At 46.2% G+C, this 23,088-nt stretch overlaps 1 long non-coding RNA gene across 1 annotated transcript; it reads left to right on the forward strand.

Annotated features, from left to right (window-relative positions):
• The first annotated feature begins 11,930 nt into the window (after positions 1–11,930).
• Positions 11,931–15,195, forward strand: LOC310662339. The gene is made up of 3 exons (XR_014504264.1): positions 11,931–11,994; positions 14,176–14,304; positions 14,749–15,195. It is a non-coding gene; the product is annotated as an uncharacterized lncRNA (long non-coding RNA).
• The last annotated feature ends 7,893 nt before the right edge of the window (positions 15,196–23,088 follow it).

Genomic DNA, 23,088 nt, shown 5'->3' on the forward strand with positions numbered 1-23,088 from the left:
GACTGAAGATAATGTTTGTTTATGGAAAGTTGTTTTGATGGGTGTTATATTGAAGTGGATGAAGTGGCTATCGTTTATATATAGCGGACCAATGAAGAATTTCTTTAATTTCTGTATTTTATCCTTTCTATTCTCTCTTTAAAGTTCTTTTCTATCTCTTTTTCCCTAACCTATTCTCTCATCTGTTCTCGTTTTCTCCTCCTTTCCTTTTCCTTTTCCTCTTTTCCTCTGTGTTTTTATTTTATTTTGATTAATGTTGGATAAAAATATATTTGGCATTAAGTTTTTTATCTCTCTTTATAAACTCTAATAAAATGTATTCAAAAGAAGTTTAAAATGTGTTTCTGGGAGGTGGTTATTGGTTGCTTTTGCTTTGCTTTGCTTTACTATGCATTTTGTGTTCTCATTTTGTATTTTTATCTTGTGAATCACCCTGTGATCTTCGGATGAAGGCTGGTGTACAAATTTAATAAAAAAATATTTTTTAAAAATATATTATATGGTTATTATATTCCACCCCCTTTTTATGATGGTGGTTGTGAGTTGTCTTTAGAGGGCTTTTGCATTGAAAGGCACCGTCAATGAGACTGAAACAAACCAATGAGCCTAGAGCTGTCAAGCTCTGAAATTCATCCGGTACCAGGTAATTTTTCAGACATTCAGTGCCATCAGGCAATTCATCACTGCCCATCTGCTTTTTTATAAATTCCACACCTCCCATTAAGGTCCATGTGTGTTTTGCAGTTGCCCCAGTCCAAGAACAGTGATGAAGCACACAGGTGTGTCATTGCTGGATGGAGCCACTAATGTGCAAGAGTTTTGCACTCTACACACACACACACACACACACACACACGGCCAAAGCAACAAGAATGGACAAGCAGCAGCAGTAGCTTGCGTTTGATCAGATCCTGACATCTCTGACAGATGGTCAGTGAATTGACTTTGTCCGCACCAGTCTACTCTTTGGGTGATGGAGGGACTGAATTATTTCTCTCTCTCCTCTCTCTCTCTCTCTCGCTCTCTCTCTCTCTCTCTCTCTCACACACACACACACACAGTGCAATTTTATACATGCTAGTTCCATTGGGCTCTATAGCAGTGGCATAGTGTGGGTTGCTGGGGCCCGAGGCAAGAATGCCCCCTGCTTGCCCATGCAGGGGGGAGCCTGGCTGGCCACCATGGCCCTTGGTGGGTGAATCCCCCGATGCTCATGGAGAGGAGCACCAGGCCAGGTCACATTGGGGTCATCCCTTGCCCACCTCCCTCTGTCCGTGCCAGCTCACTGTGGGCCTGGGATGCTTTGCCACCTTTGCCAGGGAGGGGATCCCCATGGAAATCAGGTATAACATTGCAGCCTGCTTTGAGGAGTCTGATGCACTAGGCAACCATAAGCTAGGGCCTATCTCATCTCCCCTGTCTTCCGGGTTTCTCTTCCTTTCTTCCGAGCAGTCAGTCAGCATTCTGTGCCCACTGAACATATCAGTTCTCGTTAATCTATTATGGGGTACCCACTCTCACAGTTAGGGATTCCCCTCCCTATATTTTTTTGTTCTTCTGCAAACCTTGTGTGTCTTTGTGTATTTCAAGCGCACTGTTCTTTTTGCCGCAGAACTGAATGACAAACCTATTTGCGAAACCTAATACCTAGGAAAATGAATTCCAGGGACCAGCAGTAGAGGAAACCACAGGATGAACAGAAGGGTTATTTAGGTTTCGAAATGTTGAAAAAAGAGGGTATAAATGTGCTTACATCCCATTAAACTTTGTGGTATCTGAATGTCATTCGTTAGACCCAAGACATCATCAACAAAAGCCAGCAAGTTTTTTTTTGTTTTTTTTTAAGGGTTGGATTTTTCTGCATTGATAGATTGATTCTGAAACTGAAAATGCTTTGTAAAATGGAACTTCAAAAAAGTGCAGCAAAAAAAGCCCATGAAACCTTTGGTAAAGACTGTTCTGCAACTGGATCACTCCCAGCCCAGTGTTTCCCAACTGTTGGTGTTTATACCCATTGCTCGGTCCCTGCTCCTGCCAACCTAGCAGTTCAAAAGCATGTCAAAGTGCAAGTAGATAAATAGGTACCACTCCGGCAGGAAGGTAAACGGCGTTTCCATGTGCTGCTCTGGTTCTCCAGAAGCGGCTTAGTCATGCTGGCCACATGACCCGGAAGCTGTATGCTGGCTCCCTCGGCCAATAAAGCGAGATGAGCACTGCAACCCCAGAGTCGGCCACGACTGAACCTAATGGTCAGGGGTCCCTTTACCTTTACCTTTTTATATTACTTTTTTAGATTTGCCTCTTTAAACCTCTCTTGTTGACCACCAACATTACGCTTTCCATTTTTAAGTTTGGAATAGAGTACAGTAGTACCTCGTGTTAATAACTTAATTCGTTCTGGAGGTCTGTTCTTAACCTGAAACTGTTCTTAACCTGAGGTACCACTTTAGCTAATGGGGCCTCCCGCTGCTGCCACACGATTTCTGATCTCATCCTGAAGCAAAGTTCTTAACCTCAGGTACTATTTCTGGGTTAGTGGAGTCTGTAACCTGAAGTGTCTGTAACCTGAAGCATCTGTAACCCGAGGTACCACTATAGTTGCTTTGGAAGACGATAATAAGGCATCCGCACAACACGACCAGTCCAATGAAGTTGATGTTGAAGAATCATTGCTTATTGACAGTCTGGAGGCACCCGCAAACTGAACCTTTCAACAGCAGATTTTCCCACCCTCCACCCCTGCTGGTTGTGCTGCATCAGTACTAAAGAGCATGTAGCTATGAACTGCCCATCTCTGCAGATGGACTCCCTTGTCCGGGCACATGCCTCTCCCACCTGCCTCCTTCCACAACAGCATCTTCGTTAACTCTGGTTCGCTGGTCACCAAACGGAGTCCGGAATTCTCTAATCCGTTGGTGACCTTCAGTGGAACTTTCACAAGCTGAGCCATGTAACCCAATACATCTCAATTCCATCTCTGGTGGGGCATTGTCTTTAGCTCTGGGCCTCTGTTTCCACCGCTCTTTCATGTGGGAAGGTGTGGAGGTAGGAAAAACTTTCCCCCCTTTTTTAAACAACCCAACCAGTACAGATGGTTTCCCCACCCCTTGCTGCCGAGTCTTTGTGTTGCATCTGCTTCTCCCTCCCCAATCTTGGCCTCCTCTCCTCCTGCTAATTTTGGAAGCTGAACATTACGCGAGAGAGATAAAACACATTGGGAAATAAGCCAAAGGCAGTTCTGGATCCTGCTCTACTCTTTGACCAGACCAAACAACAACCTGGCCTCTGCCTGTATCTTTGCAACAGACAATGTGGTGGAACCTTGGATGTCCCGGGTTCAAATCTTCAGTCAGCCATGAAGCTCACTGGGTAACCATGGGGCAGTCATGATATCTCAGCCTACCTTATACATACTATACAATAAACCAACAAAACAGTAGAAACTAATACAGTGGTACCTTGGTACTCCGACAGCTTGGCTACCGAACAAATCAGCTCCCGAACACTGCAAACCTGGAAGTAAGATGTCAGGGAACTGGCATTAGAAGAGGCGCAGGAAACAGAGGGGCAGTTGTGTTACAGGGAGCCCCCGAAAATCTTGCAAAGCAGTTCTTCTTCCGGTGATGAGGAAAACCCCAACTCCAGTGGGGAAGAGGTGAAAGGACCAGGGGATGCTGGTAGGAGCCTCAACACAGCTCCCGGCAAAGCTGGCCAGGAGGGAAGCACGCCCCTTCCATCACCCACCCTGCAATGCAGTCTAAAGTGCAAAGAGGGGAGGAAAAGGCTGGGTGTAATGAGACTTTTATGCTGGGGGAGGTCCAGGAAACAAGCACTCCCGGATTCTGCTAGCGATTGAGGCAGACATGAACTTTGGGGTTCTACACTGTAAATAGTTTTGCACCTAAATAAAACCTGTAAAAGACAGGTCAGAGTCCTGCCTGGTTACTCGTGAGCAACCACCTTTGCCATCTGACATAAGTGTTCCAGTTTGCAAATGTTTTTCAGAAGCCGAACATCCGACGTGGCCTCTGCTTGAGTGCAGGAAGCTCCTGCAGCCAATCGGAAGCCGGACCTTGGTTTTCGAATGGTTTCGGGAGTCGAAAGGACTCCCAGAATGGATTAAGTTTGAGAACCAAGGTACCGCTGTAACCATATGAAACACAATTTGCAGTTCTACACAAATTAAAATAATCCCCAACCCCAACTAAACGTTTAACCCACCGCCAAATACAGCAAAAACAAAACAAAAAGACCCCAAAATTTAAAACGCCGCAGATTAAAAACTATTTAAGACATTTAAAAGCATTTTAGATAGTTGCCCCAACCCCAGAGTTTGTTCCAGTGAGTCTGGGTGCCGCCCCCTAGGCCAGGTGGAAAGGGCCTTGCAGGGAGTGGTTTTCAGCGATCACTGCTAGGCACAAAGGGATGTTTTTTGGATAAAATGGGAGGGGTGGTCAGCGAATGTCGCTAGTGCAACTTGGATGAAAAGTAGGACAGAAAAGCTCATCCGTTAACAATATCGTTATTATTATTTATTTGTATACGGCCCTTCATCCGATGATCCCAGGGCAGTTTGCAACAGGAAAATATGAAATGTTTTAACAGGAGCTTGATCTGCAGAACTAAGCTGGTGAAATGGTTCAAAACACGACCACCTGTTGCTGCCTGAGCATCAAGGTGCAGCTACAAGAGTTGGTTCAAAAGCTGGCGACTCGATGGCTGTGTGGAGGGAAGCAAGAAGAAGAAGAGTTTGGATTTGATATCCCGCTTTATCACTACCCGAAGGAGTCTCAAAGCGGCTAACATTCTCCTTTCTCTTCCTCCCCCACAACAAACACTCTGTGAGGTGAGTGGGGCTGAGAGACTTCAAAGAAGTGTGACTGGCCCAAGGTCACCCAGCAGCTGCATGTGGAGGAGCAGAGATGCGAACCCGGTTCACCAGATTACGAGTCTACCACTCTTAACCACTACACCATACTGGCTCTCAGTCTCACACTGGCAAACCTTGCATTGCAGCAAGGGGCTGGACTGGATGAACTCTGGTGTCGTTCACTTGCGTAGAATTCTACACCCGTTTCCCCCTGCACAAAGAAAACAAAACAAACCACCCCCGCTTAGGTTTGGCATCTTTTTATGTTGTCTTTTTCATCATTTGCAGCCAGGTTAATATCTCTCTTCCCTAGAGCCAAACACTTTCCATCAGCTCTAAATTGCCGAACAGCTACAGGTGCTTGCTTCAGCTTGTCTTGGGGTGGGAGGAGAGAAATGCTTACAGAGTGACACACACTGCCGGCATGGTTTGACCACGGTGCAATAGCAGAGCACGTGCTTTCCATGCAGAAGACCCTGGGTTCAACCATTCCATTTAAATACAGGGGATTGAGTAGAATGGGATGGGAAAGCCCTCCCCTGAGACCTTGGAAAGCCACTGCTGTTCAAAAAGGGTACTAAAGGAGCTTGTAGGTGGAATCTCAGAGCCCCTGTCTGTAAACCTGGGGAACAGGTGAGGTGCCTGTGGACTGGAGGCAGGCAAATGTTATCCTCACCCTCAAAATGGGGGGAAAGAAAAGCCAGGTAACTACTGACCGGTGAGCATGTCATCAATACCAGGAAATGTCCTCAAACAGATAATTAAATGGTCCATCTGTGAGCACTCAGAAGAAGAAGAAGAAGAAGAGGAGGAGGAGTTTGGATTTGATATCCCACCTTTCACTCCCTTTAAGGAGTCTCAAAGCGGCTAACATTCTCCTTTCCCTTCCTCCCCCACAACAAACACTCTGTGAGGTGAGTGGGGCTGAGAGACTTCAAAGAAGTGTGACGGGCCCAAGGTCACCCAGCAGCTGCCTGTGGAGGAGCGGAGACACGAACCCGGTCCCCCAGATTACGAGACTACCGCTCTTAACCACTACACCACACTGGCGTGGTGCTGCACAGGATGCTGTGATTACTATGGGTTTCTCAAAAACAAGTCATGCCCGACAAATCTCATTTCTTTTCTTTTTGGATAGAGCTTGGTGGATCAGTGGAATGCTGTGGGTGTAGTGTATCTTGATTTCAGTAAGGCTTTTGACAAAACCCCCCATGGTAAAGCTGGTAAAATGTCGACTTGGAAAGGTAACTGGTTAGGTGGATGTTCTGTCAATGTGTTATGGTCCTTCCTCATGGCAGCTTCCTATCTCCCCAGCAGACAATGTTTTGTGTCACTGGGAAGGCGGGAATTCTGTGTTGATTTGCTATGGATGTTTGTATGTGATTCCAATAAAAGGTTCGATGATGATGATTTAAAGCAACGATAGCCCAACATTAAAGAACTAATTCCTCCAAGAAGCATAACTGTTCGGCACTCTGAACTTCATCCTTATGAAGAAGCAAAGGGTGTCGATTCTTTTTTACGCTATTTGCTACACAGGTGGGTAAGACAAAAGTGAGATTAGAAATTCCCATCCAGAACCAAAATCTCACCAGATTTTGTAGGTATGTGAAGCTACATCAGCTCCAGCTACAATCAGAAGAAAGTCACCTTCCAGCTTCTTGGGGGGCAGCAACACCGAGCTGCATCCAAGTTGGGGGAAGGGAAGGAATGTTTGCATAACAGGAGACCCCCCCTAACACATTCCTATTTTCCCATCCCTATTGGCCTTCTCTGAGCTCTGTGGTCACCCATTTCACAAAGAACTTCACATGCAGCCCTCGCAAATTGTTCTCCTTTTCACAGAAGTCCCTTGTGGTGATGTTGATGACTCAACGCCCTCCTGGAGACAACCTAATCTCCCTGTATACCCTAAGGGGACGCTACTTGTAAGCAAACTAGTTAAGAAAGAAACAAAAATTCCACTCTGCCTCAATTTCTGTTTCTGAAGGTGCTCTTTGGTTCTGAAATAAGGGAGAAGTTCTCATCATACTGTCAGGCCTGGAACACACCGTGAGAAAAATTCAAGGCTCTTCTTTCTGGCTCCCAACATCTGCGGGGACAGACAAGACGGGAGAATTCATCTGAGAAGTTCCCCAGCTGATTCCAGAACACAGAAGAGTTCAACAAAAGGCCATGGTAGACATGGGTGCAGGGACTCCTCCGACTCCTGCTGAATCAGATGGGGGTGAGGATCACTAGATCCATGCATCACACTCTTTTATCAGTCTGCATTCCCCCACGGAAACTGTGTATTGATAATAGGTTATCTGAGAATTGCAGGATCTTTCATCACCTATAGCAAAGTGTGGATGTGACTATGGTAAGGATGGAGAACCTTTGACCCTCCAGACATTGGGCTACAACCTCCATCATTCCTGACCATTGTTATGCTCTCTGGGGCTGGTAAGAATTGGAGACCAACACCATCTAGAAGGCCACAGGATGCCTGCACCATGGGGTCAAATGGGTCCTGTAGGTTTTGTATTTCTTCTGGTTGTGCCCCAAAAGAGCTGACATTGACTTCCATAAACATGGTTTCAAAAGCTGATGGAACTATGTACAGTTGCTTGTGTGATAAGTCACTGAACTGCAGGTGACAGTGAAGGTCCTGGACCAGTTCTGCCCTCCCAGACTGGCTAGTGGACCTTCCTGGGCAGGAAGGAATACAAGAGGACTTCCTGTCTGAGTGGAACTTTGCTTGATAACCAAGTCCTTCTGAGCTCTGCTGTTTTCCTATATTTCTGATTGGTTTATTTCCTGCTTGCTCGTTTAGCCCAACTCTTCACTTCTCCTTTGATCCTGATTGGCTGTTTGGTGTGACTACTGGACTTATTCTATGACTCCTACTTCAGACCACAGATGGCTGTTCTTGGCCTTGATGCATGAACAGTATTACCAATACATTTTGGCATGCCTGTTGCAGGTACATATTGAAGAGTAATGCCCCCAAAGTAGGGTTCTTTGTCTTTTTCTCAGTTGTTGACCAGACACGTCTGCTGCTTTGGATGGTAGGACCTGAAATAAAGAACTCAAGCAATAGGAAATGAGATTCCGACTATACATTAGGAGGAACTTTCTGACAGTAAGAGGTGTTCAACATCCTCAAAAGGTGGTGGACTTTCCTTCATTGGAGGTCTTTAAACAGAGTTTGAGTGGTCATCTGTCTGTGAGTCTTTAGCTGTGATTCCTTCATCACAGAGGGGTTGGACCAGATGATGCCTGAGGATCTCCTTCCAACTTTATAATTCTATGAGTCTATGAAATAAGACAATCATCTATAACCTGGCTGTGCTCTACTTGGGGTTACTTTTGAAGGTGACCTGGAAACTACAACTAATCCAGAATGCGGCAGCTAGACTGGTGACTGGGAGTGGCTGCCGAGACCACATAACACCGGTCCTGAAAGACCTACATTGGCTCTCAGTATGTTTTCGAGCACAATTCAAAGTGTTGGTGCTGACCTTTAATGCCCTAAACAGCCTCAGCCCAGTATACCTGAAGGACTGTCTCCACTCCCATCATTCAGTCCAGACACTGAAGTCCAGCTCTGAGGGCCTTCTGGCAGTTCCTTCCCTGCGAGAAGTGAGGTTACAGGGAACCAGGCAGAGGGCCTTCTTGGCAGTGGCGCCCGCCCTGTGGACTGCCCTCCCATCAGATGTCAAGGAAATAAACAACCATCTGACTTTTAGAAGACATCTGAAGGCAGCTCTGCTTAGGGAAATTTTTTATGTTTGATGTTTTATCGTGTTTTTAATACAGTGGTACCTTGGTTTAAGAACAGCTTAGTTTATGAACAACTTGGATTAAGAACTCTGCAGACCTGGAAGTAGGTGTTTTGGTTTGTGAACTTTGCCTTGGAAGCAGAACATGTTCCACTTCCGGTTGAGTGTGTTCTATTTGTAAATTGAGTCCCCTGCTACTATGGGAAAGCACGGCTTGGTTTAAGAATGCTTTGGTTTAAGAACGGACTTCCGGAATGGATTAAGTTAGTAAACCAAGGTACCACTGTATGCTGTTGGGAGCAGTCCAGAGTGGCTGGGGAAACCCAGCCAGATGGGGAGGGTATAAATGATAAATTTGTTGTTGTTGATGATGATGATGATGATGCAGGACACACTGATGAAGGACCAGAGCACCTGTAAGCAGCACATGCTCAGCTCAAGTACTTGTTCCCAGCACTCAGCTCCCGGTCCTTTCACATACAAAAATCCACTTCTGGTTTTCACCCAAGCTTAGTTCATCGTCATCACCACCACCATTTCCAGTGCAATAGCTGAGCTCCCAGTCCTTTCACAGTAAAACAACTCTTAGGTTTCGCCTATTTCGTTTTAGCAGTGTCTTTTAAAGCCTTTGTGCTGATGCTTTTACAGAGTTGGGAGTCAGAAACCCTCACTGATCAACTGCAAACCCAGATTTCTGCTAGTAGATCCCAGTCCGCTCTCTCTCTGCTTGCGACCATACAGGGCTGCATGACCCAAGTTCACCAATAAGTACAGTTATATAAATGGCAGTGTTGTTGTCTTCTCCCTGTAGCACCTTATTAGTATCCAGCTATTACCGAAATTATTACTGAGAGAAACCCTTGGGCTTTGATTTTTAATCACACGGGCCCATGCCATCAGCTGCCGACAAATTATTTATTTACCATATTTATATCCCACGCCTTTGACACAACGGTGTTCCCAGGGTGCCTTTGCAATGAAAATGAAACCTCAATACAAGATGACACACATATGCACAAATCTCAAAACAGTGGATAAATCTCACAGGGTCACAGCAAAATAACAGCACAACGCCTAACTTGAGATGGGAAATTTAGGTTTTCTCAATTTCCCAATCTTGGGTTCAGCTCTCCAGATTTCAGCATCAGCTTGCGGTTTATTTATTCCTTCATGAAAATTCACACGCATGTTAGTGCGAATTTTACATAATGTATACACTTGTATGCAATTTCCCTGTGTGTGTGTAAATGCAAAGCAATTTCCCTTAATATAACACATTTTGGTATGCTTTTTCCACTAACATGCACATTTTACCTGACTATACGCATTTTTGAACACATTACGTGGCTGGAGAACTCTATTGCAAAATTCAGAGAAGTGTGAATTTTTAAGAACAGCCGTGTTTCAGTTAACACAATCTTTTGGAACGTACAAATCAGGCAAGTTTGCTTTCATTAATTAATCAATCAAATTTATATGCCACCCTTCTTCTCTCACAGGGGCGTTTACAGTATAAAAACCACAAAAAATATATAACATAACAAAAAGCCGAACAATGTGAACTGAATTGAATTTCTTCCTCCCCCACCTCTACTCCTCGGTGCTTAAAAGTGGTGGGGTGTGTTTTTTTAAGGGGGTTGTAGTCTAGCAACATTTGGAGAGTTGCAAGTCCTCCATTCTGGTCCTGTATACAAGAATCTAGGAACATAAGCTTGCCATCAAAATCAGAAATCAATGGGAGAACATTCCAGTCTCCCAAGGCATTCTGCTGCTGACCTGAAAATGGGAACGTAAACAACTATCATATACCAGGCCAGTATTGTCTTCCTTGACTGGTAAAATGGTAAAGGTACCACTGACCGTTAGGTCCAGTCGCGGACGACTCTAGGGTTGCACGCTCATCTCGCTCTATAGGCCGAGGGAGCCGGCGTACAGCTTCCGGGTCATGTGGCCAGCATGACTAAGCCGCTTCTGGTGAACCAGAGCGGCACACGGAAACGCTGTTTACCTTCCTGCCAGAGCGGTACCTACTTATCTACTTCCACTTTGTGCTTTCGAACTGCTAGGTTGGTAGGAGCTGGGACTGAGCAACGAGAGCTCACCCCATCGTGGGGATTCGAACCACCGACCTTCTGATCGGCAAGCCCTAGGCTCCGTGGCTTAGACCACAGCACCACCTGTATCCCTTGACTGGTAGTCTCTTCCTTTTTTCACAACACAGTGCTCCTTAGGCAGCAATAAAAATAAACCCTTCTCTCAAAACGCACCATCCAACAAAGCTGAACGTTAGACGATTTGGGGCAGTACCTCTTCAACACAGTGTGCCATTAAAATACGGAACATGTTGCTTCAGGAGGCAGTGATGGCCACTGTAAGACTTTGGGGAATCAAATCTCTCCCACAGTGGCAGCCAAGAATCAGAGAAACAATAAAAGTTCTTACCAAGCAATTTATTCAATAATTCATAGAGAGCGACGAAGGAATGCAGCTTTCCCTAAACATGATGTTGCTCCAAGTAAAGTCCCACCCCCCTACATCTACCCTATTCGACGTCACTCCAGCATTGGCTATTTTGAGCTTTTTGCCTCTGAGCTCTCTGTTTTATTACCCTCAAAGCCCGCCTGGTCCTGGAAGAAGGGGGATCAGGAATGCTCTTCAAGGACACTGAGTCTGTGAGCTGTCTCTCCCCTGGTTCTTCTTCTTCTTCCTGCTGTTCCTCCCCCAATATTTCCCAGCTTCTCCCCTCTGCAGCCTCTGAACTATGCCCTTCTGCAAACCACTGTTCTAAATCTATACTGTCTGGCACACTGATCCATTGGAGGCCATGCTGTGGCTTCACAGTCTGCAATGAGTCCGGAAACCAGTTTCTAGAAAGCACAGAGTGCTCTTGTGGTTAGGTCCTGCTTGCCAGTTTGCCACTGGCATTTGGTTGGCCATCGTGAGAACAGGATGTTGGACTAGAGGGGCCAGTGGCCTCATCCAGTAGATCCTTCTTATGAGAAAGCCCAAGTTAATCTGTGCTTCCTTGTTTACTTAAGAGCTAGAGGCTAGGGTGTTTTCTTCTCACAAGCTGGTGACCAGAACTCCATCCTTCTGCTTCCTGTTTTCCACAGAGCCTGTGCTGTTGGTGAACACACTTTCCGTTGGGGAGCCAAGATACCTTCTCTTGCAACAGGGCTAACTCATCACTGGCTCAGAGCCAGCAGATACCTGCCCTGACAAGCAGCTCAGACCATTGTAAGTTCCCAGTACCCCCAAAAAGCAACCGCCAATCATAGCTCAGTATAGTTTGGGAGGCAGTCCTTCTGAAAGAAGCCTAGGTTTGCTGCAATCTAAGGAGGTGTTGCCAGCTTCCTCCAGGTGAGTAAGACAGATTTATTGGGAAGAGCTGACCCCAGTTACAAGGGTGTTGTTCACCGTGGTTCCAAGATGGATTGCTTTTGTGTGTGACTGGGTGTAGACATTTGCCACTGTGTTGTGGGTGGAGAGATTGTCTACATGGAATCCTGGCCTATCCTGTTTCAAATGGTGGGCAGCTGGCCATGGCGAAACACCAGCCCCAAAGAGCTGAATCCATTTCCCACTGGGCATGTGCTATGAAACAGCAACAGCAGCCAAACCTTTGGGCATGAGGCAAGCCCAGAATGTTATTACCACTTTACATTTTGATACTGTTTTGTCTCTAGTGTGCTGGGGAGTAGGTGAAGGCCAGGGCAGTTGTGACTGCCTGCCACAGTTAAGCTCACAAGCCCTCTTTCCCATACCAAGGCGTGCCTCTTCTTCCCTGCCATGTGTTGGCCATCTATGCTATTCAGCTGCTATATCATCCCCTCCAAGAGTCCTGATTTTCCAGGGACAGTCCCAGAATTACAAAAGACATCCCAGCTTCTAATTTGATCCTGGGATGTCTCTTTTTCCCCTGCCAGTGCCGCCATGGGCGAGGAAGAGAATCTATTGCCACAGAGACCCAGCCCTGTGAGGCACACTGGCTCTGATGGGCAGGCAGAGGGCAGGGCTACCCTGGGTGGGAAGAAAGGGGGAGCAGAGCAGAGAGCAAAGAGTATTGATTTTTTAAGAAGAAGAAGAAGAAGAAGAAGAAGAAGAAGAAGAAGAAGAAGAAGTTTATACCCCACCCACCTGGCTGAGTTTCCCCAGCCACTCTGGGCAGCTCCCAACAGAATATTAAAAACATGATAAAACATCAAACACTAAAAACTTCCCTGAACAGGGCTGCCTTCAGATGTCTTCTAAAAGTCATTCTTTCCCATTCTTTCCCCTGCTGATTCTGAGTCTAAACATCTGTTTGAACTTTTGTATTGTATTTGTATTAATGTTTTGTTCTATCAGACTTTCTGCATCGCAGTTAACTTTGTGCCAGTTATGTGTTTTGCACATTTTCACCCTCGCCTCTGTTTTCTGTTGTACTCGGATGCATTCGCGACTCACATTATTAAGACGCATTTACTATTTCAACATTGGCTTCTATTTTGTGGCAAGTGCATGGTTACATTCTTCTGTAATTTTATGTGTAATGAAAACGAAAAAGGAAATAGATTTAGCCCCAATATGAGTATATCATAGAATCATGGTGTAGGAAGGGATACTAATTTAGCCAGCTAGCCCTGGTGATCATCTAATGGTTATTGGATGGATTTTCCCGCTAAATTGATTTTTGAATGCTGAATTTATTGGTATTCACATTTTATACTGTATTTTATGCTGTTTTTTGTTGCATCAATTAAGTGTTTTAAATTTGTTGTTAGCCACCCTGAGCCTGGTTTCTGAACTGGGAATGGCGGGATATAAATAAACATTGATTATTATTGATTATTATTATCTAGTCCAGCCCCCTGCAATGCAGGAATCTCAACCAAAGCATCCATGACAGATGGCCAGCCAACCTCCAAGGAAGGAGAGGCCACCACCTTCCGAGGGAGACGGTTCCACTGTTGAACAGCTCTTACTGTCAGAAAGGGCTTTATACTGTCTATCCTTCTGGGATGCTATCCTTTTGAAAGGGAGTATTTCGGTGGCTTTAGAATCATTCCCTCTATTTCCCCAAGTGCAGGCGTGAGTGCCAGCCCTAAGGAAGCCAAAAGTGCATGTACACAGTGGCGTAGCGTGGGGGGTGCAGGGGGTGCCGGCCGCACCGGGCGCAACATCTGGGGGGGGCGCTCGCACTCACAGCTCTCTGCCCCTACCTGGCTCCACGGGTTAGGGGGCGCAAATTACTTGCCTTGCCCCGGGTGCTGACAACCCACGCTACGCCACTGCATGTACAGAGAGAGTTGGAAATGCACAGGTTTGCAGAAGTCCAAAAATCTTTACAAAATTTCCCCCCAACCCTAAAAGAGCCAATGAGACCAGAGGATACAGAATGCTCAGTGTCTATTTTCTTGTTTTCCATGTGGGTGGGATGGGAAATAAGGAGAAAGGAATGGAATGGAGGAATGTCTCAGTTTAGGGAATGTAGCTGTTTGACTGGAGCCATAAATATGAGCAATTCTCACTGCGGTACTTGCTATTTCCCATCTCCATAAGATCATCCCTGATCCCTGGTTACAAGGGATGCATCAAGAGATGATGTGCCTCTGCCATAGCGCCTTCTGCATCCTACGGTGTGGATCTCTGGTGTGAAGGATCATCTCACCGGGGTGAATAAAGCAACAGGTTTGTGAATTACTTTGCATCAGGAGGACATGGGGGAGAAAGGGATGCTGGTTCTGGATGGGGTTCTTGCACATGAGGTTTAGACCAGCTGCCCCTGGTGTGTGTGGAGGTTAATACCAGCTGCCACTTATGCCAAATAAGGGCAACACTCCATAAATACTTTGAATTCCTAGACACCACCAGCATTCTGTGTCGTCCTGCACCTGGGATTTCTCCAGCCCTGCCTTAAGGGTGTTTTCAGAGGTCACACGGTCACTGCCTCTGGGATGGCGATTGCAAGCAAATGCACATCACAACCACTTGCATTGCCCCACGATTAAGTCCTACCCTCAGCCTTTTAAGCTGGGGGTGGGTGGGGAGTCAGCCAGACCTCTAGGGAGAGGAGACCAGCCCATCTTTCTTTACGGTCCTAAGGTGTGTCTGTTCAATCCCACATCCTTTCAGGTGTGACCACACAGCTGCCCATCAGGATTTCAAAGGAGAGCCGCAACGCTGAATTATGCACCACATGAGCCATCCTGATGGCTGAGTTCATAATCCGAGCTTCTTCTTTGTGTGCCCTCCCCAAGGGAGGTGCAGAGAGCAGCGACATGACAACAGGCCTCTTTCAGTTGTGGCTCCCCATTTGTGGAATGCTCTCCTCAGGGAAGCACTGTCTGTTTTTAAGCAACTGGTGATAACATTCTCTCTTTTTTACCCAAGATCACAGTTTTGTACTGGGAGGGTAGTTAGAGCGCCCTTTGTTGCACTTATCCTTTGAGTGGGGTGAGTAGGATGAGCTCCTTTCAAATATATGATCAGGTGTGCATTTCGGGGGTTTTGTCTTTTGCCGGTTTTTTATCTGATTTTAATGTCTCCTTCCGGCAACTCCTGCAGCCAAGCTGGTGCCAAATGTATTGCTCTGCTTTGCTTTGGGCCACATCAGCGAGGCTGAGAGGGGGGTCTTGTCGTCTGGGTGGCCCAGGACCTTCAGACACACTGCCCAGGCTCGCACCCCAGGATGCTCACTTCAGTGCCGCTAACTCAGTGGTTTGACTTCACCCCCGGAGGCGCACTCCATTGTCTCTTGAGACAGAAAGAGTCAACCATACTTCATTTTTACTGTTATAATAATAGTAATAATTTGCTGCTCATCTGGCTGGGACTTCCCAGGGACTCTGAGTGGCTCCCAACACAATATTAAAAACATGATAAAACATCAAACATTAAAAACTTCCCGAAACAGGGCTGCCTTTAGATGCCTTCTAAAAGTCAGATAGCTGTTTATTTCCTTGACATCTGATGGGAGGGCGTTCCACAGGGTGGGAGCCACTACCAAGAAGGCCCCTGCCTGGTTCCCTGTAACATCACTTGTCGCAGGGAGGGAAACGCCAGAAGGCCCTCGGCGCTGGAGCTGAACGATGGTAGTGGAGATGCTCCTTCAGATATACTGGGCCGAGGCCATTTAGGGCTTCAAAGGTCAGCACCAACACTTTTAATTGTGCCCGGAAATGTACTGGGAGCCAATGTAGGTCTTTCGGGGCTGGTGTTATATGGTCTCGGCGGGATAAGCGTAAGATAGCCCTCAACAATGGAAAACTGGCAATCAAGCATTTAAACATAATGCCTTTTTCATGTCCATGAAAAACTCCAACTCCCATCATCCCTGACCAGTGACCCCTGTGGGTGGAGGCTGCTGGGAATTGGAGTCCACAGCTTTCAACTGAAAGCCTGAAAGCATTGCTGTGAGGTTCAACGGCTGCTTAACCCAGCTCATTTTGGCTGCAGGAAGTGGCCGAGTTGGGATGGAAATACACAACAGCGCCTTCGCTTACCTGTCTCTCCATAGGTATGACAAGGATGTCCTTGTCATCTCTGTCAACCGTAAACACTAAGCTAAGAATGATTAATCCAGGAATCTCTAGGCTGAGTGTGAAACTAAAAGGCAGATTGAGAGGGTTTCTTGGCACCATTCTGTAAGGATGACACTTTCAGATGATGTTAGCCGTGAGACCTGTTGGATGACTCTTGTGCTACAAAGTTTTCTCCATGTGTGCGCCTCTTCGTATCTCTCTCTCCCTTCAAAGGCTGTTTCATCATATCCAGGCTTGCTGGATTCCTCACGAGCCATAATTCTGTGACTCACTTGTCCTCAGGATGAGTCGTGGTGCGAGGGCCACCTGACAGCTTGGTCAAGTCGTCCTCTCAAGCCATCGACTCTGGAAAAATTATATACTGTGCTCACAAAGCAGACTTTCCAGACGAAGAGCAGGAAAAGCAGAAAAAGCCTTTTTGATAACCTCTGTGTCTAAAATGCTGGGTGAATGTTTTCCATTTTCACAGAATTCTACATCAGGCTGACATCGATTTGTTGTCTAACCTAGAATGTTCTCCTGCCACGAAAAGGAACCAGAGAGATTTTAGTTTTGCTGACTTGAAATCTCTAACAAACAATTCTCACTGCAAAAGTGGAATTTCCAGAGTCTGTTTAATGCTGATTTGTGCAATGAACCCCATATTTTGTGCCTCCACCCCACAAATCAAGTAGTTGACAGGGCAAATCAGGGCTACACATTAATGTTTTGTAGTATGATTCACCCACCTAAGGTATACTACATTTCTGTTTTCAAATTAAACATGTAAGTCAGTGGTGTCCAAACTTTTTTCAAAGAGGGCCAGATTTGATGAAGTGAAGGGCCGTGAGGGCCAACCAAAGTTGTTAACCTTTTTTAGGATTGATTGAAGTTGTTGAGCTTTTTTTAGGGTTGAAGTTGTCGGGGGGGGGGGTAATTTTGGGGATTTCCCCCCAGGAAATAAACTGGATCAAACTGACCAGCAGGCCCTGGATTAGGCCCCCAATACGGACTTTGAACATGCCTGATGTAAGTAATCTCTGGGATAGCTCAGTTGGTAAAGCATGAGACTGTTAATTTCAGGGTTGTGGGTTTGAATCCCACCATGGACGTAATCAGGACTTTTGTTAGGGGGGACAGAACCGACATGATGGGTCAGTTATAGTTAAGTCTTCTATTGTTTTATTTGATGGGGGGAGCTGCCCCCCTGTCCCCCTAGTTACACCCCTGAGCCCCACATTGAGGAAAAGATTCATGCATTACAGACTGGACTAGATGATTCTGGTTGTCCCTTCCAACTCTGCAATTCTATGATTCTATGCAACATGTGATTAATGGATCTAAATAAATAATACTAATAATTAATAAGCAATTATCCTCATCTTCCGAGATCAGATGAGACACTTCCAAGGTGGAAAAACTACAGTGGACAGCCTTATCCTATACTGAGTCAACTGATTTCAGAGGGTAAGCACTCCTACCTCTGCATAGGTCCAGGCTGTAAAATATTTTAATGATGAGAATGTTTGTGAACTGAAAAGCTCACCCCGTTTGGCTCCATTCAACGCCTCTAGCGCACAATGAAATAAATAAAAAGCACATGATCACAGTTCCGGAGAAGGAATTCATTGGCCAAAGCTCTCTTAAAAGTTGCTTTATAGACTTTTCCTTCCTCTTAATGAGGGAGAGAGGTTCAAATTCCATTGATAATTTCCTTTTGTGGTCTCCCTCACTTTTTTTGCTTGGTTTTGGGGGTTCCTGTTTTCGGGGACATGGTTCACGACGCATTCAGTGTCTTGTTCTCTCTCTCTCTCTCTCTCTCTCTCTCTCTCTCTCTCTCTCTCTCTCATTATTATTATTATTTTCCTTCTACCATCTGTTAAGGCATCGCAATGCATAAGATGATATTGTGGATTGGAAGCTTCTGGGAGAGCAGAGGGCAAGTTTCTGCCTCACTATATGGGGAGAAGATTTGGCATTGCCTGTTTCATCTTTCTCAATCATGCATAACTACAATTCGGTTGTACCAAACACCCTGACATGTCTTTTGCCTCTGGGCTTTGAAGCAAGAGGTTGAAAGTTAAATGGGTGTTCCCTCTGCCCGTCCCACCCCACCCCACAATGCCACCTTAAACACGCTTCCCCCAGGGATGCAGTTACATGGGAGACCAGGGCTTGCACCAAGCTTCAGGGGGACCGTGGCAAAATGCCCTCGAATCCAGAGTCACTCCTATACCCTCCAACATTTCACAGATGAAAATAGAGATGTCCTATTCCATAATAATGTTGTTGTTGTTCTTACCCTGCCTATCAGACTGGGTTGCCCCAGCTACTCTGGGCAGCTTCTAACATGCAGTGGTACCTCGGGTTAAGTACTTAATTCGTTCCGGAGGTCCGTACTTAACCTGAAACTGTTCTTAACCTGAAGCACCACTTTAGCTAATGGGGCCTCCCACTGCCGCTGCGTCGCCGGAGCACGATTTCTGTTCTCATCCTGAAGCAAAGTTCTTAACCTGAAGCACTATTTCTGGGTTAGCAGAGTCTGTAACCTGAAGCGTATGTAACCTGAAGCGTATGTAACCCGAGGTACCACTGTATATAAAAACACCATAAAACAACAAACATTTTTTTTAAAAAACCCTTCCCTATACAAGGCTGCCTGCAGATGTCTTCTAAAGATTGTATAGTTACTTATCTCCTTGGCTCGGGGGTCGCATAACTCCATAACCTCCAACACTTCTCCAATGAAAACAGGGACGTCCTAAGGAAAAGCGGGACATTCTGGGATCAAATCAGAAACTGGGACAGCTTTTGTAAATCCGGGACTGTCCCTGGAAAGTAGGGGCACATGGAGGGTCTGTGTTCCCCCACCCCCACAGTACTCAAGCAGTAACAGTGAGCCTAGCTGCCCCTAAAATTTCCCACAATGCCCCTGGCACAGCATTGCCCCAGAACATTGTGGGAGCTAAAAAGAGCGGCTAGGGTAGTTTGTTTGCCTGTCTGTTTATTGCCTCAAGGAGCTCAAGGTGGTGAACATGGTTCTCCCCCTCCCCATTTTATCCTCACAACAACCCTGTGAGGTAAATTAAGCTGAGAGGCAGTTACTGGGCCCAGGGTTACACCCAGTGAGCTGCATAGTTGAGTGGGGATTTGTACCCTGATCTCCTAAAGGTAAAGGTAAAGGGACCCCTGACCATTAGGTCCAGTCGTGACCGACTCTGGGGTTGCGGCGCTCATCTCGCTTTATTGGCCGAGGGAGCCGGTGTACAGCTTCCGGGTCATGTGGCCAGCATGACTAAGCCGCTTCTGGCGAATCAGAGCAGCGCACGGAAATGCCGTTTACCTTCCCACCGGAGCGGTACCTATTTATCTATTTGCACTTTGACATGCTTTCAAACTGCTAGGTTGGCAGGAGCAGGGACCGAGCAACGGGAGCTCACCCCATTGAGGGGATTCGAACCTCCGACCTTCCGATTGGCAAGTCTTAGGCTCTGTGGTTTAACCCAGCGCCACCCGTGTCCTCTATCGCGAACGTAATATGGATTCAAGTAAAAATATAGCTATTGTTCCTTTATTTAAAAAGAGAGAAGACCAGAATAAGGGTCAGCGGCAGGCATAGGAGCCAACTCCTAGGAGCTGAGGTACCCCACCCCATAAAATATTTGAAACCCCTCCCCCAAGTTGATAGGCATTGCCATTCAAATGGTGTTTGTGTACTACATCGTGAGATTGATTATGCAGGGCAGGGCTGACCCGGTCTTCCCAAATATTTTATTCAAGTGCTGAAGCATAGGGGTCCCAGGAATTGTCTGAGAAGAAGAGGTGGTAATGCCTGCCTTGAGGGTGGAAAACAGCCCAGCTTGCATTGGGATTTGCTGCGTGAGGAATATCTGGCAATATGGGCAAGAGTCTCTTCTGCCTGCAGCAATTGGAAGCAGCTGCATCACTTATTGCAGTGTTTGTAGTGAGCATGCACACACACACACACACACAGAGAGAGAGAGAGAGAGAGAGAGAGAGAGAGAGAGAGCTCCCCACCTTTATGTTCCTACAGGGGGGAGGACAACTCTGAACATCTTCTGGGTGACTGAAGCAAAATGATTCCTTTTATTTATTTATTTATTTCGTTTTTATTGACTTAAGAAAATTATACAGAGAGCAAAACGAAGGAGCCTAAATTAACATTGCCTTCTACCAATAAAGGTAAAGGTACCCCTGCCTGTTCGGGCCAGTCTTGCCAGACTCTAGGGTTGTGCGCCCATCTCACTTAAGAGGCCAGGGGCCAGCGCTGTCCGAAGACACTTCCGGGTCACATGGCCAGCGTGACAAGCTGCATCTGGCAAGCCAGCGCAGCACATGGAACGCCGTTTACCTTCCCGCTAGTAAGCGGTCCCTATTTATCTACTTGCACCCAAAGGTGCTTTCGAACTGCTAGGTTGGCAGGCGCTGGGACCGAACAACGGGAGCGCACCCCGCCACGGGGATTCGGACCACCGACCTTTCGATCGGCAAGTCCTAGGCGCTGAGGCTTTAACCACAGCGCCACCCGCGTCCCTATTTCTACCAATAAGAAACAATAATAACAACTACTACAATAATCAACATACTAAAAATACACTTACTCCCCCTTTTGAACTATTCTGGTTACAATGTATTGCTATTCTATAAAAATCTCTTATATCCTTTGCTGTCCCATATATTATTTTATTTCCCAAATTCAACCTAACCCTCCCCTCCTCCCCACTGGTTCCCTTCGCCTGTGTGAGATCTTCCCACCATAATATTTTTTTTCCTAGTTGCTTTAATAAAAGAGAATAACATGAAAACAGTTAAATTATAATGACTTCTTTTGTCTTTACACGCTTAACAATTGCCTATTAAGAGTTCTGCAAAATGATTCCCTTTATCTGCACTCAGATTTCGGGTGGAGTCGATCCTTTCAAATAAACAAAAACCCAGCAACAACCTGAAGTCCTAACCAATTCACGGAAGAACGCTATGTTTGGGCACTGACCACCCCTCGCACGTCCGATTCCCATCAGCACCCATTTCTAAGCGGCACAGCGTCTTTGTGGCAGGACAGTGCCCTTGGCAAAAAGTCAGATTACCCCATGGGCCTTCTCTCCCTTCTAAGGTCTTTTGCCCAGCAGAATTCTGAACTTAAACCAAAGAAGAGAAGAACCTTGGCATCTAATGAGCAGAAGCCGATTTCTTCTAGGCCCCTGGGAGGACCATGCGGGTGACTGTTCAGAGACACTGCCAGCTCCCCAAGAAGCATCCCAGGGGGTGAAGGGGCAGCTGGCTCACAGCTGTTTGCCTTGCTTTCGGGCCTGCCGAGATACCCACCGGGGACCAGTGTCTGAGCTTCGCCGAGCCACAGGAGGAGCAACAAACAGGTGCCTCGCAGGAGTTTGACCTGCGCTGCCTGGCGCTCCTGCTGCAGAGCCTGTTTTCCTGGCTGGCTGGAGAAAAACAGGGGGGGTTGAAAACAAAGCCCAGGCACACCTTGCACCTGTGACCTCAGAGGCTCCTGGGGTTGGGGTGGAAGTAAGCTGGGGGCAGACTATCAGAAGCACGCTAACCCTCCAGGGTGGGCTAAGATGCCTTTGGTTTATCAAGTTCTCCTCCACTTGCAGAAGCCATCGCACATCCTTCTCCCAGGCCTCGACACACACACCCCACTGAGCGACTGGAAATCATGAGGATTCAAATCCCAAGCTTGCCGACAAATCCCAAGAGTTAATCATCATGCTTCTAAAGTACTTTTAAAATAAAGTTTTTAAAAAGCTTTCTTGGCTTCTGTTGTTTTTTTGCCTCCGCACCGACAGTCAACTCCTCTAGGTAGGGTTGCCACACACCCCCAACCCTAGAAAAACGGGATGGCCCCATTTTTGGACAAAAGTGCCCCCTGTCTTATTTTGACTTCAAATGGGACACCTTTCTCCTGCATTTGAGCTCGGCCAGCGCAAAATGGCGGCTTCCTTGTTGTTGGTGCGGCTGACGAGGAGCCCAGTGTGAGCGACAATAGAGAGCAGGGGGGAGGAAGGACCTCCTCTCTCTCCTTCGCCCCCTCCTCCCTCCCTTCTCACTGGTGCTCCTCCTCACTCTTCACCACACTTTCATATGCATCTGCTAAAAACATTTTTGTTCCGGCATGTCTATCTAGATGATGGAGAGTGTTGATATGAAGTCCAGCGCCAAGGGCCTTCTGGCGGTTCCCTCGCTGCGAGAAGCCAAGTTACAGGGAACCAGGCAGAGGGCCTTCTCGGTAGTGGCACCCGCCCTGTGGAACGCCCTCCCTTCAGATGTGAAAGAGAATAACAACTACCAGACTTTTAGAAGACATCTGAAGGTAGCCCTGTTTAGGGAAGCTTTTAATGTTTAATAGATTATTGTATTTTAATATTCTGTTGGAAGGCGCCCAGAGTGCCTGGGAAACCCAGCCAGATGGGTGAGGTATAAATAATAAATTGTTGTTGTTGTTGTTGTTGTTTTCAGCATTATCAATGATTTAATTTTTTTTTTTGGAAGGTTTCAAATAATTGTTTTCCATTATTATTTTTACTGATAATTTACTTGTTTGTTTGTTTTTTGTAAACTGCTTTAAGGTTCTGGACTTTAAAAAAACAAAACACAAACTAGCCATATACAAGTATCATTAAGTAAAATAATAATAATCCCATTGGGGGAAATTTTTTGAGGGGGGAAGAGGATATCCACCTTGCTGCTTTCAGCAAGCCAACTGACCAAATGATGCACTGAGATTTTTATTTTTATTTTTTTTAAAAACCCACACAGCACAGGTGCTTACAACTGACATGAAACGACAGCAAAATGTTAAAACTGACAGCTGGGGGGGGAGGATTTTTTTGATTGACATCGTACTTTTTCAGTTGCATTGAACTAAGTTTCACAAAGTAGACTCAAACACAATCTTAGTCATGTTAATTAA

Source organism: Podarcis tiliguerta (assembly GCF_965153285.1).
Source record: "Podarcis tiliguerta genome assembly, chromosome: 13".
NCBI lineage: Eukaryota > Metazoa > Chordata > Lepidosauria > Squamata > Lacertidae > Podarcis > Podarcis tiliguerta.